The following is a 12254-nucleotide window of genomic DNA, read 5'->3' as shown; positions in this document are numbered from 1 at the left end:
CTTCTCTTCTCTTCTCTTCTCTTCTCTTCTCTTCTCTTCTCTTCTCTTCTCTTCTCTTCTCTTCTCTTCTCTTCTCTTCTCTTCTCTTCTCTTCTCTTCTCTTCTCTTCTCTTCTCTTCTCTTCTCTTCTCTTTCTCTCTCTCTCTCTCTCTCTCCGCTCCCCAAACCCGCCACTGTCCCAACTGAGGAATAAAACTGTCGAGAGGGAGATATAATGTCCCAACAAACTCTCCGAGAGAATCATTGCTCCTCATGAAAATTTCTTCACATTTGATACCTTACAAAAACGTATTAAATTCCTACTATGAATGATTCGCATAGTCCTTGTCATACAAAGTATAGGTTTACATTTACGGTATTTATGTCCTTAAGCGAAAACAAATAACAGAAAAAAACTGTGCCTAAAGTGTGAATCCTACCTGATCTTACCTTCCTCCTTACTTTACAAACAGCTTCTGCCTGATTTTGGAACATATGAAACCAGAGCTGAACAGTTGCAAAACCTGAGTAACAATATCAAGCAAACTTTAGTTCACCTCAGCTGGCCTGGTACTGCTTAGCTTGGACATGGTCTTTAACACACACACACCACACACACTCGTTCAGTGTTGACCCACTTTCAGCACACACCTCCACACACCTTCCTCTCCTGGCCTGCAAAAACACTTAATATTTTCCTCCTGCTCTCCACCCCATCCATCCATCAGAGCTTGTCATCCCCCTGCATAGCTAAATGATTCTGTTACACCGTCACGCTCTACACCCTCAAAACCCCTCCGTTTTCCTGCTGTACAATGTGCTCCGGCCATCTGTGCTTTGACTTCGTCTTGCACATCTCCCCAATTATGATTTCTCACTCTGTTCCCATTGCTTAATAACAGCCCATACTCACATCTACACAACCCTTGCCTTTCACCGCTGTTGTCTGCTTCTCTCCCATCCTGTTTGTCTTGTTTTTCACAAGTTATTCACGCCGTCTCACTTTCTTACTCATGCATTAACACATATTGAAACGTCTACAAATACACACAAAGAAAACTGAATGCAAATTCATTCTTAGGAATGAACATGTATGATAATTTATAAATGATCTAAATGATGGAAATACAGATAGGTGGTCACTGTTTATTTAAAAAAAAATTTTCTTTCATATGAAAGATTCATATGGGCTTCACTGGGCAAAAATTCACAGGGTAACTTGTCAAGACTAATGAGCTGAATTCAGACTGGGATTTTTTGGGATATAGCAATGTGCTGGGTCAAATATGAAGCTTACAGGGTGAAGAAAGTTTACATTAACATCAGCGTATGCTGTTGCAGTTAAATGTCCTAAAGCATCCATTGTAAATGCTTGATCATGGGCGCTGCGGTTTATAGGCGACTAGTTTGTTTATATTTCAGGTAAATTAGTTTGAAAGTACTGTTTATTTCATCCTGTAAACTTCTCTTTTTGGATCAACTGTGAACTAAAATGAATTTTCTGAGGCAGAATTAACAGAGTGTATGAGAGACCGTGACAATGCTGGAGTTTCTACCTCTGGATTTTTACAGTGTTTCTGGTGGCACAGTGATACACGTACGGTTCACATAGGCTGCATATAGGGCTCATATTTCATTAATTGAGAATAAAAACTCTCAGTTCAGGTTTAAATCCAAAATCCCATCAATTTAACGAGCCCTACTGCCATATTTCGAAGGACAATCTATTATTCATGCACGTGATTTTTTCATCAGCCAATACCTAACCTCTGTAGAAGTTGTTTTTCTTTTTTCTATATTTAGAAAAATCTGATGTAGGATTCTTTGGTTTTGTCATCTGGTCTAAAAGGTTTTGTCTATAGTGTGCCACATTTCCAACTTCAACCCCTATCTGGACTACTTACAGCATTTCTTTTAACGATCTGATCAGTGAGCAAGGCTTTAAAACTGACGTTGTGCTAATTTATAATCATTTTTTTCTGCATGATTTATGCTGCAGTTGAGAGAGTGTACAAGTGAGATGAAATGAACTGTGAGCAAACAAGTTGAACTGTGTCAAAGACTTCAAGGTGACTTTCCTGAGCTGTTTCTATTCATTGTTCACTTGTTTTTTCTCAAGGATTATTTCTGACCAGGAAACAAAATGTTATGGCATTTCCTTTAAACAAAGATTGATGGCGTTGATGATTGTTTAGTGATTAAGGCATGTAACTCTCCGCTAGACTGCTTTAATTTGCTACAAAATTAAAGCTACAAAATGGATATATGTGCATGCAGCCATAAAGAAATATGTCTCCAACAGTTATATACAGCCCTGGTTCACAAGGTCACAGACACAGAGGCATCTCCTTGCCGAGGTCACAGTGGAACCCTAAAGAGGCCATTTTTCCCAAATCCATCCTTGTTACCCATGAAAAAACATTTGGATCAACTTTCTCCTTTTTTTCCCTTCCTTGCCTTCTTTTTTTCATCTTAGACTTTCTTTCTCTAGTCATGCAATCTGCAGGTCTTATACAAATAATAATAAAAAAAGATCACTCTGAGTTCAGCCATATAACCATCATGGGCAGCGGAGATGTTTATGTGACAGTGAAGTATGCGTGCATGTATATGCACAGGCTCTGCAAAATTGTGCTCTTACTTCAGACTGATCAAGGATGGATTCAGAAAAATGTCCTTCAGGAAAATGTGTCCTTGGCATGAAGTATATGTTGAGCTTGGCTTGTAATTGGCAGCTGGCAGCATTAATTATATGAACTCTGTTCTTATTAGAAGTAGTTACTTTAATATATGACTATATAACAAAATATTATTGCAATAATTATAATAAATCTTGTTTAGATAGCTACTCACTGACTTTATCAGTGAAAGAAAACATTATCATATACACTAATCAGCTATAACATTAAAACCACCACCTAATATCGTGCAGGTCCCTTTGTGCCAAGAAAACAGCTCTGATCCAACAAGTTATGGACTTCACAACACCATTAATCCTTAAGTGACATGCCCTTGTCTCTGGTTCACTGGTTGTGCTTTTTGGTCCACATTTGGTAGGTAGTAATCGCTGCATACTGGGAAGACGCCGCAAGACCTGCCAGTTGTCTAACCATCGCAATTTGTCATCGCTCCTGTCAAAGTCACTCGGATCCTTATACTTTCCCCTTTTCCATGCTGCCAGCATGGGGAACTTTGGAGAACTAACTGTTTACTTTCTGCCTAATTTATTCCACCTCTTGAAATGTGCCATTGTAACAAGGTAGTTAATCTCATTCACTTCACCTGAACTTCACCTAAAAAGTGGTTTTAATGTTATGGCTGATTCAGTGTATATTTAACCGTTGCTTTTGAAGATAAAGAGATAATAAAAGTATCATCAAACCTTTTTTAATACACACCACTCATGCATTGCTTGCACTCTCTTAACAATCATAAATATTGTAATGTTTAATTATACAGTGTATCAGATACGCCTTCAGGTACTGTGATATTATACCCTGATAATTATATTTTTTCCAACATAAAGTGCATTTTTGTTCCATGTTATAGTAAGAAAGCACCAACGAGACAAGACATGAAATTAAAGATATGCCTGAAATTCAGAATAGTTGATTTAGAAACAAATCTTAAGAAAAATAAACCAGAACAATGACTCGGAGTAACCAGTTGTTTTTTGGAGGAAATTGAACTATCTGAAAAAAAGGCGTAAAATATTGCACCCACCTACTAACACTAGCACGCAAACACGCTCACACACTTAAAGGCAGATAGGAAGCTACATTTGTGGTTTATACATTTTTATACATGTGACTCAAGCTTATAATGCTTTACTGGGTTCATGCTGCATTTCCCGTAAATAGAAAACATGGTAGGCAGAAAAGCTGATAACAATTTTGTTCAAACTAAAGAACACTAAATTGTCATCTGTCCTTTGGTTAGACATAAAATGTGTTTAGTCTATCAACATTCTCCTTAACTGCATTTTAATGAAAGAATGCTAACTACTTCATTCATGGTGGTCCAGTGGCAGGATTCGAGGGTTCGATTCCCGGGCAGCACGGTAACCCAGCCACTGAAGAGTTAACTCTCAGTGCCGGTCCCAAGCCCAGATTAAATGGGAGGGTTGTGTCAGGAAGGGCATCTGGTGTAAAAAACCTGTGCCAAATTGAAACATGCGGACCAAATGATCTGCTGTGGCGACCCCAAATAGGGAGCAGCCGAAAGAACAAACAATAACAACAACTTCATTCATGTTGATTATATTTGCTACTAATGACGCATTATGGAAACATCACCATAATTGGCTGAAAGATATTAGATGAGATGGATATTAGCCCGAAGTAGGGGGTGTGTCCCTCTGTAATCATCAGACACCACTGACACTGGCTGTTTGAATCTTGTTAAAGTTAGCCCACATCCTCACTTCCTATTCTTTATTTTATAATATTTTTCTATGACCTTTATAATAATAATTATTATTATTTTTATTATTAACAAAGATCTAATACTCTTTAAAAATATAGCTGTTAACAAGAAGATGTGGATGCCGAATATGAAAACATTTTTTCTATCTTTCAAAGACTTAAGCCTTCTAGCCAATTTGTACTAGCTGCTCCTGTATATATCCTGTGTCCTGAAAGGTCACAGAGTAACAACAACAAATGTGTGTGAAAATGGGAGCAAGTGAACAGGTTTATTTTTCTGTCAGTCTGAATATATTCCTTCTATATTTGATTTCCAAATGACAAATATATGAAACATGATCTCCAGCGCTGGCACTTTGGCTGAGGCCCAGTGTGTCTTGCTTACCTGTAATTGTATACTCAGAACCACAGGGCTTACTCAGCTGTACACCTTCCCCCACTTCTCCAGTGCAACCTGAATTCTGTCTTGATGCCAGTATTGTTTCAGCAGTCTAATCACTTAGAGATCTCAAAGCGTGTTCAGTGAAATGACACCGAACCCTTATCATAAAACCCCACACATTAACACACTGCTCACACAGTATCCGTTTTTTTTTGTGTGTGACAACAGTTTGCAGTGTGTGTGGGTGTTTGTTTGTTTTGTGTGAAGACAGAACTTATTCAGGCTTGATAAGCTCTCACTTTCACCTGTTCTTTTCCTTCTTCTCTTTGTTGTTGCATTTCTGATGCTGTTTTGCCAAATTGAGCCAGACCCCTAGCAGGGTGATTTCCTTTCTCTATTTTCTTTTTTTGATTGTCACACGCATGCTAAAAAACATCAGTCTTGCATTAACACACACACACACACACATATATATATATACAGTATATAAAGTCTTTAAGGTATGGTGAGGTGTGCACTGTCGTAGTGGCTTTTCAGACACTGCAAAGGCACGTGGTCAGTAATCAGGCTGAAGAAGCTGAGAAAATCCTTGATGGCCAGGACCTCTCATTCCACAGCAGTGTATTTCTTCTCAGCAGGGCTGTTTCCTGTTGATGCAAAGGAACGGGTGCTCCTCCCATTTGAATGTCTGCAACAATACACTGCCCAGTCCTGTCTCTGGTGCGTTGGTGTTGACGATGTTGGGAAAACAGGGTTTTGGAGGAGGGGAGACTTGGTGGGTGCCTTCTTAAGGCCCTGGAATGCCCCCTTCATCTTGCTGGTCCAGTGCACCTGATCCAGTTGGCCCTTCTTGGGGATGTTTGAGAGGGTGAAGGCATAAGAGAAATGGTTATGGACAAAGCTCCTGTAGCACCCTGTGAACCCCAGAAATCCACATACCTATTTTTTGGTCATGGGATGTGGCTACTTTGTGCCTTGATCAGCCCCAGATGGCAATTGGTTAGGCAATAGGTTAGCCATCAGCCCGGCCTTCCGGAGCTCTCTCAAATCCTCCCTAATGTGGTACAGGTTGTCTGACCATGTGGTGGAGTGGAGTGCTATTTTGTTAATGTAGGCTGCTGCAGATAGCCAACTGGTTTTCAAGATGACATCCGTGAGCCTTTGAAACATGGATGGAGCCCTATGCAGGTGGAAGGAAAGAATCTGGTTCTACCAGTGGCCACTGGCTATGCTCAAGGCAGTCTTGGGCTTGCCATCTGAGGCCAGGGCCACTTGCCAATATCCTTTTGTGAGGTCTATAGTCAAAATAAACTGTGCTCTTCCCAGGCATTCAACCAGGTTGTCTATGGGTGTAGGAGAACATGTCTGCAAACTGGTCCACCAACTCTGTTAGCTCCTGGATTGGGCCAGAGTGAGATCATCCCGTCAGTGGACCAAGGTATGTTCCATGAGATCTGTAGGGATTCTGTTTGTGTGACATCAAACATGACCAACTCAACCCATCTCTTTAACAAATTGATATTTGTTACCAGGCTGCTGCATGTGCTTAATGGGCTGCTGCAGGCAGTAGTTTACTGGGTCCACCCTCTTGAGGACCATGCACAAGCCCTGCCAATGATGCAAGAACTTGCAGGCAGCATTAAGCACGAGGAGAAGCACCATCGTCCTCAAAGGGGGTTATTCTAGTGGAGGCTTGTTGTGTCTCCAAGACAGCATGAGCATGAGCATGTAGTGTAGGAGGAAGTCCCAGTTCCTCCCTACCTTGTCTACCACCCACCAGAGCATCAGCTTCTGTGTCTGAACCTCTCACAGTCTGTCTGTCTGGGGGTCATAGAAGAGTTTCCTCAGGTCTTTTATCTGCAACAGCTGGCACAGATGAACCGTGAGATGGCAGACAAATGGTGTACCTTGTTTGGTCAGGATGTCTTCCAGGATTCCCACACAGATGTTGTGGGCATTGGCTTTCTGAAGTGGGACCACCTCAGGGTACTTGGTGAAGTAATCAATGACTATGATGTACTTGTGCCCCCGGGCTGACTTCAGCAGTGGTCCGACAATATCTGTGCCATCATGGCAGAAGGCCTGAACCTGTCATGTAGCTTCTTCAGCATATTGGCCGCCATTCTGAAGGCTCTCAGCCTTGAGCGGTTTTGGCGCCCCGTCTTTCCTAACTCTAACCCATGTGCTGTCCTGCTTTCCACAACAGTGGGGTGCTGAAGCAGCGCTGTCCTTTCAGCACTTGGGCGTAAGTCATGTCAGGAGCATGTTTAGGCAGCATGTGGGCGGTGGTGTTGGCTCCGCCGTCACAATTGTTAAAAGTTTCACCTGTGGTACGAAGCATTACGAAGCAGTGTGTTTACTAGATATTTAAGCACAAGCAAGAGTTAGGTTATTTGGAATATTCTGATATTTAGTACAACCACATGATTGGATATTGATTTTATACAGCAGTTCTTTAAATAATAATCCCCCATGCTGAAGCAGCTCAGGGCAGTACAGACAACTTGCTTTCGGAGGTTTCCAGAAATTGACAAAAAACTAAATACAGACCCAAAGTAGCTTGAAAGCTTGAAAGACACCGTCAGGCAGACAAAGAAATCAACCAAGTTTTTTTCTTTAATATGTCTTATCCTATAAGCAGCTTGCAATCCTATTGAGAACATGAAGCATAAACCTAGTCTCAGCATTACACAAAGTAAGTGTGCTGTCCCTCAATTCCTGATCTCTCTGTCTCTGTCTCTGTCTCTCTCTCTCTCTCTCTGTATCTCTCTCACTCTCTCTCTCTCTCTCTCTCTCTCTCTCTCTCTCTCTCTCTCTCTCTCTGTCTCTCTCTCCCACCTGTTCACACGCATGTGAACACGCATATATTTGTTGTTATTTATCTCCACATTGTCTCAAGGCCCCCTTGCTTAAATCCCAACCTTCTGAAGACTTTGTCTGTCTTTGTACTGCTTTGAAGTTGATAACATGATTGTTTTTGCCTTAAAGGAGCTCAGACTGTTTCCTTTTCCGGTTATATAAAGCTTACAGATGAATGTGCTCATCAAGCATCCTTTGTCATTTTTTGCAGTTTCTCCAGAACTGAGCATTTCACTCGCATCTATAGTACATACTCAGACTAATAATTATGGTGTGGATGTAAGATAAGGATCATATTGGGGCTATATCTAAGGCTTTGGATTAGTTTAATTAGCCGGTTTGTCTAGTGTCTGGTCCTCAAAGGGATATTTAGTCAATAACATTTGTTAACATTTGTTTAAAAAGGAGAAGGAAGAAGAAATATGAAGAGAAAGAGAGAAATGATATCAGAATTTATGTCAGAGTTAGCATTTGACACTGTAGTTCAGGTTTAGTAATCTGCAGTTTAACTGATTTTATATTTTTCTAATTTCCTTGCTGCAAATAAGATTAAAAATAGATTTTTTTTGCTTGCTTTCAGCCACTTGTTGTACACGCAACTGTAAATTACACACTATCCACTGTCACCCATATGAGGATGGGTTTTGTTTTGAGTCTGGTTCCTCTCAAGGTTTCTTCTTCATTTTGTCTCACCACCATTGCCTCTGGCTTGCTCAACAGAGATAAAATATATATATATAAAACTTTTTCATTTTTAAATTTATGTATTCCTGTGAAGCTTCTTTGTAACATAGTCAGTTGTTAAAAATGCTATGCAAATAAATTTAATTGGATAGCCCCACATTGGGCGATAAAGCTTTTGGGCAGTGGTGGCTCAAGTGGTTAAGGCTCTGGGTTGTTGATCAGAGGATTGGGGTTCAAGCCCCAGCACCACCAAGCTCCACTGTTGGGCAATTGAGCAAGGCCCTTAACCCTTCTTGCTCTAGGGGTGCTGTATCATAGCTGCTCCTGCACTCTGACCCCAAGTTCCTCAGTTGGGATATGCGAAGAAAAGAATTCCACTGTGCTGTAATGCATGTGTGGCGATAATAAAGGCTTCATGCCCTCAGTTATTTTCAAGGTCAATGATGTCTTGCACGGTTAATGAGAGATGTTTCCATTCAAATTCCTGTAAACTAAAAAAAGCTGTCCAAAATATTATTTCTTTAAAACCAACATATTTGTACACAAAGTAGCTGTTTTTGTAGATGAACTTATAGCTTGTGAGTTCTGCTTTAAGCTCTCAGTAAAATCTATAAGCCTTGAATGACATCATTGCCTACTAATCAGGTAAGATTGCAACATCTGTCACCAGTTTCTTCATGGACGTTGCACCTTTTGATGGTTTGATAGACATGTTCTAACAAAAGGTGAATAGTATGCTGTTTTATATGTTTTAGGACGTATTATATTGCGTATCATTCAGACTTATTGTTCCCCAGATCATCTCTGTTTAAACACACTGCTGTTTTTCTTTGATGAACATTTGTCTTGCGTACGCTTTGACTTATTATTCCTTTGCAGTTTTTTACCGGACTCCTTGTTGGACAGACATTTAACTTGTCTAAAAGACTGTTAACTCTCTGGTACTTCCAATGTTTGCTTTTTATTGACACTAACGAGCAGTTCTAATGAAGCATAAGCCAGTAATAACTCCTGCAGGGGATTAAAAGTGTGTGCTCAGGCTTTCATTTAGAAGTGTGCTCACTGTGTGCTTAAAAAGTCCTAATCGAGTAAAAGAAGTATAATAATCTTATATTAATAAGATGTTATGTTAATAAACATTGGAAAACATGTATCTCAGATGTTAACAGAGAGTAGATTTTGCTTTTTGAGACACTGTCTAACAAAACAGATCTAGTTAAGCACATGTTATCAATATGTGTGTTTACAGCTTAGCTTTTTTTAAAAATTATTATTATTTCTCTGGGTTGCTGAACCCTTGCTGGATTATTGCTGCTGCATGTTTTCATCTCTCTATATATAAACTAATGGCGGATGATGTTAAAAATGTGTGCTTCCTTTCTGACAAGCGCTTTGGATAATATTGTAAAAACGTTTTAAAAAGCAGCTTCTTGAATCAGTCTAAATGTAAAATTTTGGACTGAGGAGGCCACAGTCCAGTTTTTAATTTGCTAGTTAATAAGAGACTGCCCGTATTGAAAGTTTTTGGCTGTGTGTGTGTGTGTGTGTGTGTGTGCGTGTGTGTGTGTGCGCGTCTCCCTAGCTGACTTTGGCCTCACAGCCTCCACACACAGATTGTTTTAGGCCTCTCATTCATCAAGAGACAGCATTGTTCTCAGTCTTATCACAGAGACACTTGTATGATATGATAACAGTGAAGGTCTTGTGTCCAGCTGCCAGGCTGAGTTCAGTCTTTAAGAACACAAAAAAATACACAATACTCATGATGAAACACAATCATAACTATAATTGTATAAACACAATAATTTTGCTAGGATAACTTAGATCTTATCAGGAACAGAAGCAAGCACATACACTATATTGCCAAAAGTATTCGCTCACCCATCCAAATAATCAGAATCAGGTGTTCCAATCACTTCCATGGCCACAGGTGTATAAAATCAAGCACCTAGGCATGCAGACTGTTTTTACAAACTTTTGTGAAAGAATGGGTCGCTCTCAGGAGCTCAGTGAATTCCAGCGTGGAACTGTGATAGGATGCCACCTGTGCAACAAATCCAGTCGTGAAATTTCCTCGCTCCTAAATATTCCACAGTCAACTGTCAGCTGTATTATAAGAACGTGGAAGTGTTTGGGAACGACAGCAACTCAGCCACGAAGTGGTAGGCCACGTAAACTGACGGAGCGGGGTCAGCAGATGCTGAGGCACATAGTGCGAAGAGGTCACCAACTTTCTGCAGAGTCAATCGCTACAGACCTCCAAACTTCATGTGGCCTTCAGATTAGCTCAAGAACAGTGTGCAGAGAGCTTCATGGAATGGGTTTCCATGGCCGAGCAGCTGCATCCAAGCCATACATCACCAAGTGCAATGCAAAGCGTCGGATGCAGTGGTGTAAAGCACGCCGCCACTGGACTCTAGAGCAGTGGAGACGCGTTCTCTGGAGTGACGAATCGCGCTTCTCCATCTGGCAATCTGATGGACGAGTCTGGGTTTGGCGGTTGCCAGGAGAACGGTACTTGTCTGACTGCATTGTGCCAAGTGTAAAGTTTGGTGGAGGGGGATTATGGTGTGGGGTTGTTTTTCAGGAGCTGGGCTTGGCCCCTTAGTTCCAGTGAAAGGAACTCTGAATGCTTCAGCATACCAAGACATTTTGGACAATTCCATGCTCCCAACTTTGTGGGAACAGTTTGGAGCTGGCCCCTTCCTCTTCCAACATGACTGTGCACCAGTGCACAAAGCAAGGTCCATAAAGACATGGATGACAGAGTCTGGTGTGGATGAACTTGACTGACCTGCACAGAGTCCTGACCTCAACCCGATAGAACACCTTTGGGATGAATTAGAGCGGAGACTGAGAGCCAGACCTTCTCGTCCAACATCAGTGTGTGACCTCACAAATGCGCTTCTGGAAGAATGGTCAAAAATTCCCATAAACACACTCCTAAACCTTGGGGACAGCCTTCCCAGAAGAGTTGAAGCTGTTATAGCTGCAAAGGGTGGACCGACGTCATATTGAACCCTATGGATTAGGAATGGGATGTCACTTCATATGCGAGTCAAGGCAGGTGAGTGAATACTTTTGGCAATATAGTGTATGTGGCCGTGTAGATTTGCTATGGAACATGAGTTGACAGTGATATGAGAACATTGTGTTCGCGGGCTCAAACATCAGACGTTCCTTTTTGACGGAAGCCTGCGCTCCATGTGTGTGGGGATAAAATAGGAGGAAAGAGATTTGGGATTTAACAGCATATGTTTTGGGGACACGTGTTTTCTTTCCTATTTATGCGCAGTTCTCGAACTCTTCCCCTTTACACATACAGGGAGAGAAAAAAAACTTCACTCCGGATGTTTTCATGTTTCATGCATTCATGTACCTGATTATCAGAAAGAAAGAGATCAAGAAAGACATAATGGGGGACTGAGACAAAAGGAGAAAAAGGGAGGACAGAAGTTAGAAGATTCTCTTTGATGTGCATTCACTTGTCACGTGTGGGTGCCCGTGTGTGTGCCCGTGTGTGTGTGTGTGTGTTGGTCCTCTTGCTGCTTTTGTAGCTCTTGTCCCTCCTCTAATTAAGAGCTCCACTCTGACTGCTGACGCCACAAAAGGAGCAGGATGAAGATGGAGGCAGACCAGCAATCAAAACAAACGAGTGTCCTGGCGGAGCCTCACAAAACCCTGCGGCACATGGAGTTGATTTATGTTGTGTAGTTCATCTCAGCAACAACACAGTGGCTTATCTAGAAAAAGATGACCTGAGACACGCAAATATGTGGTTTGTCTTTTGTGGTAAAGGACGTTTTATGAAATGGCATTGTTTATGTGTGTGTGTTTGTGTGTGTGTGAGAATCAGGCGTGCCGGCATTCCTCTGAGCCAGACGTTTGTGACGTACGATTTTGTTTGTGCACGATCAGAGGGATAT

At 41.3% G+C, this 12254-nt stretch overlaps 1 protein-coding gene across 1 annotated transcript in view; it reads left to right on the top strand.

Annotated features, from left to right (window-relative positions):
• kcnq1.2 (potassium voltage-gated channel, KQT-like subfamily, member 1.2) overlaps nt 1-12254 on the top strand; it is a 119587-nt gene that overhangs the window by 66485 nt on the left and 40848 nt on the right. The window lies entirely within an intron of this gene.

Source organism: Hemibagrus wyckioides, linkage group LG14 (genome assembly GCF_019097595.1).
Source record: "Hemibagrus wyckioides isolate EC202008001 linkage group LG14, SWU_Hwy_1.0, whole genome shotgun sequence".
NCBI classification, from domain to species: Eukaryota; Metazoa; Chordata; class Actinopteri; order Siluriformes; family Bagridae; genus Hemibagrus; species Hemibagrus wyckioides.
Note: the sequence above shows the minus strand (reverse complement) of the source record. Positions and strands in the feature narration are given on the sequence as shown.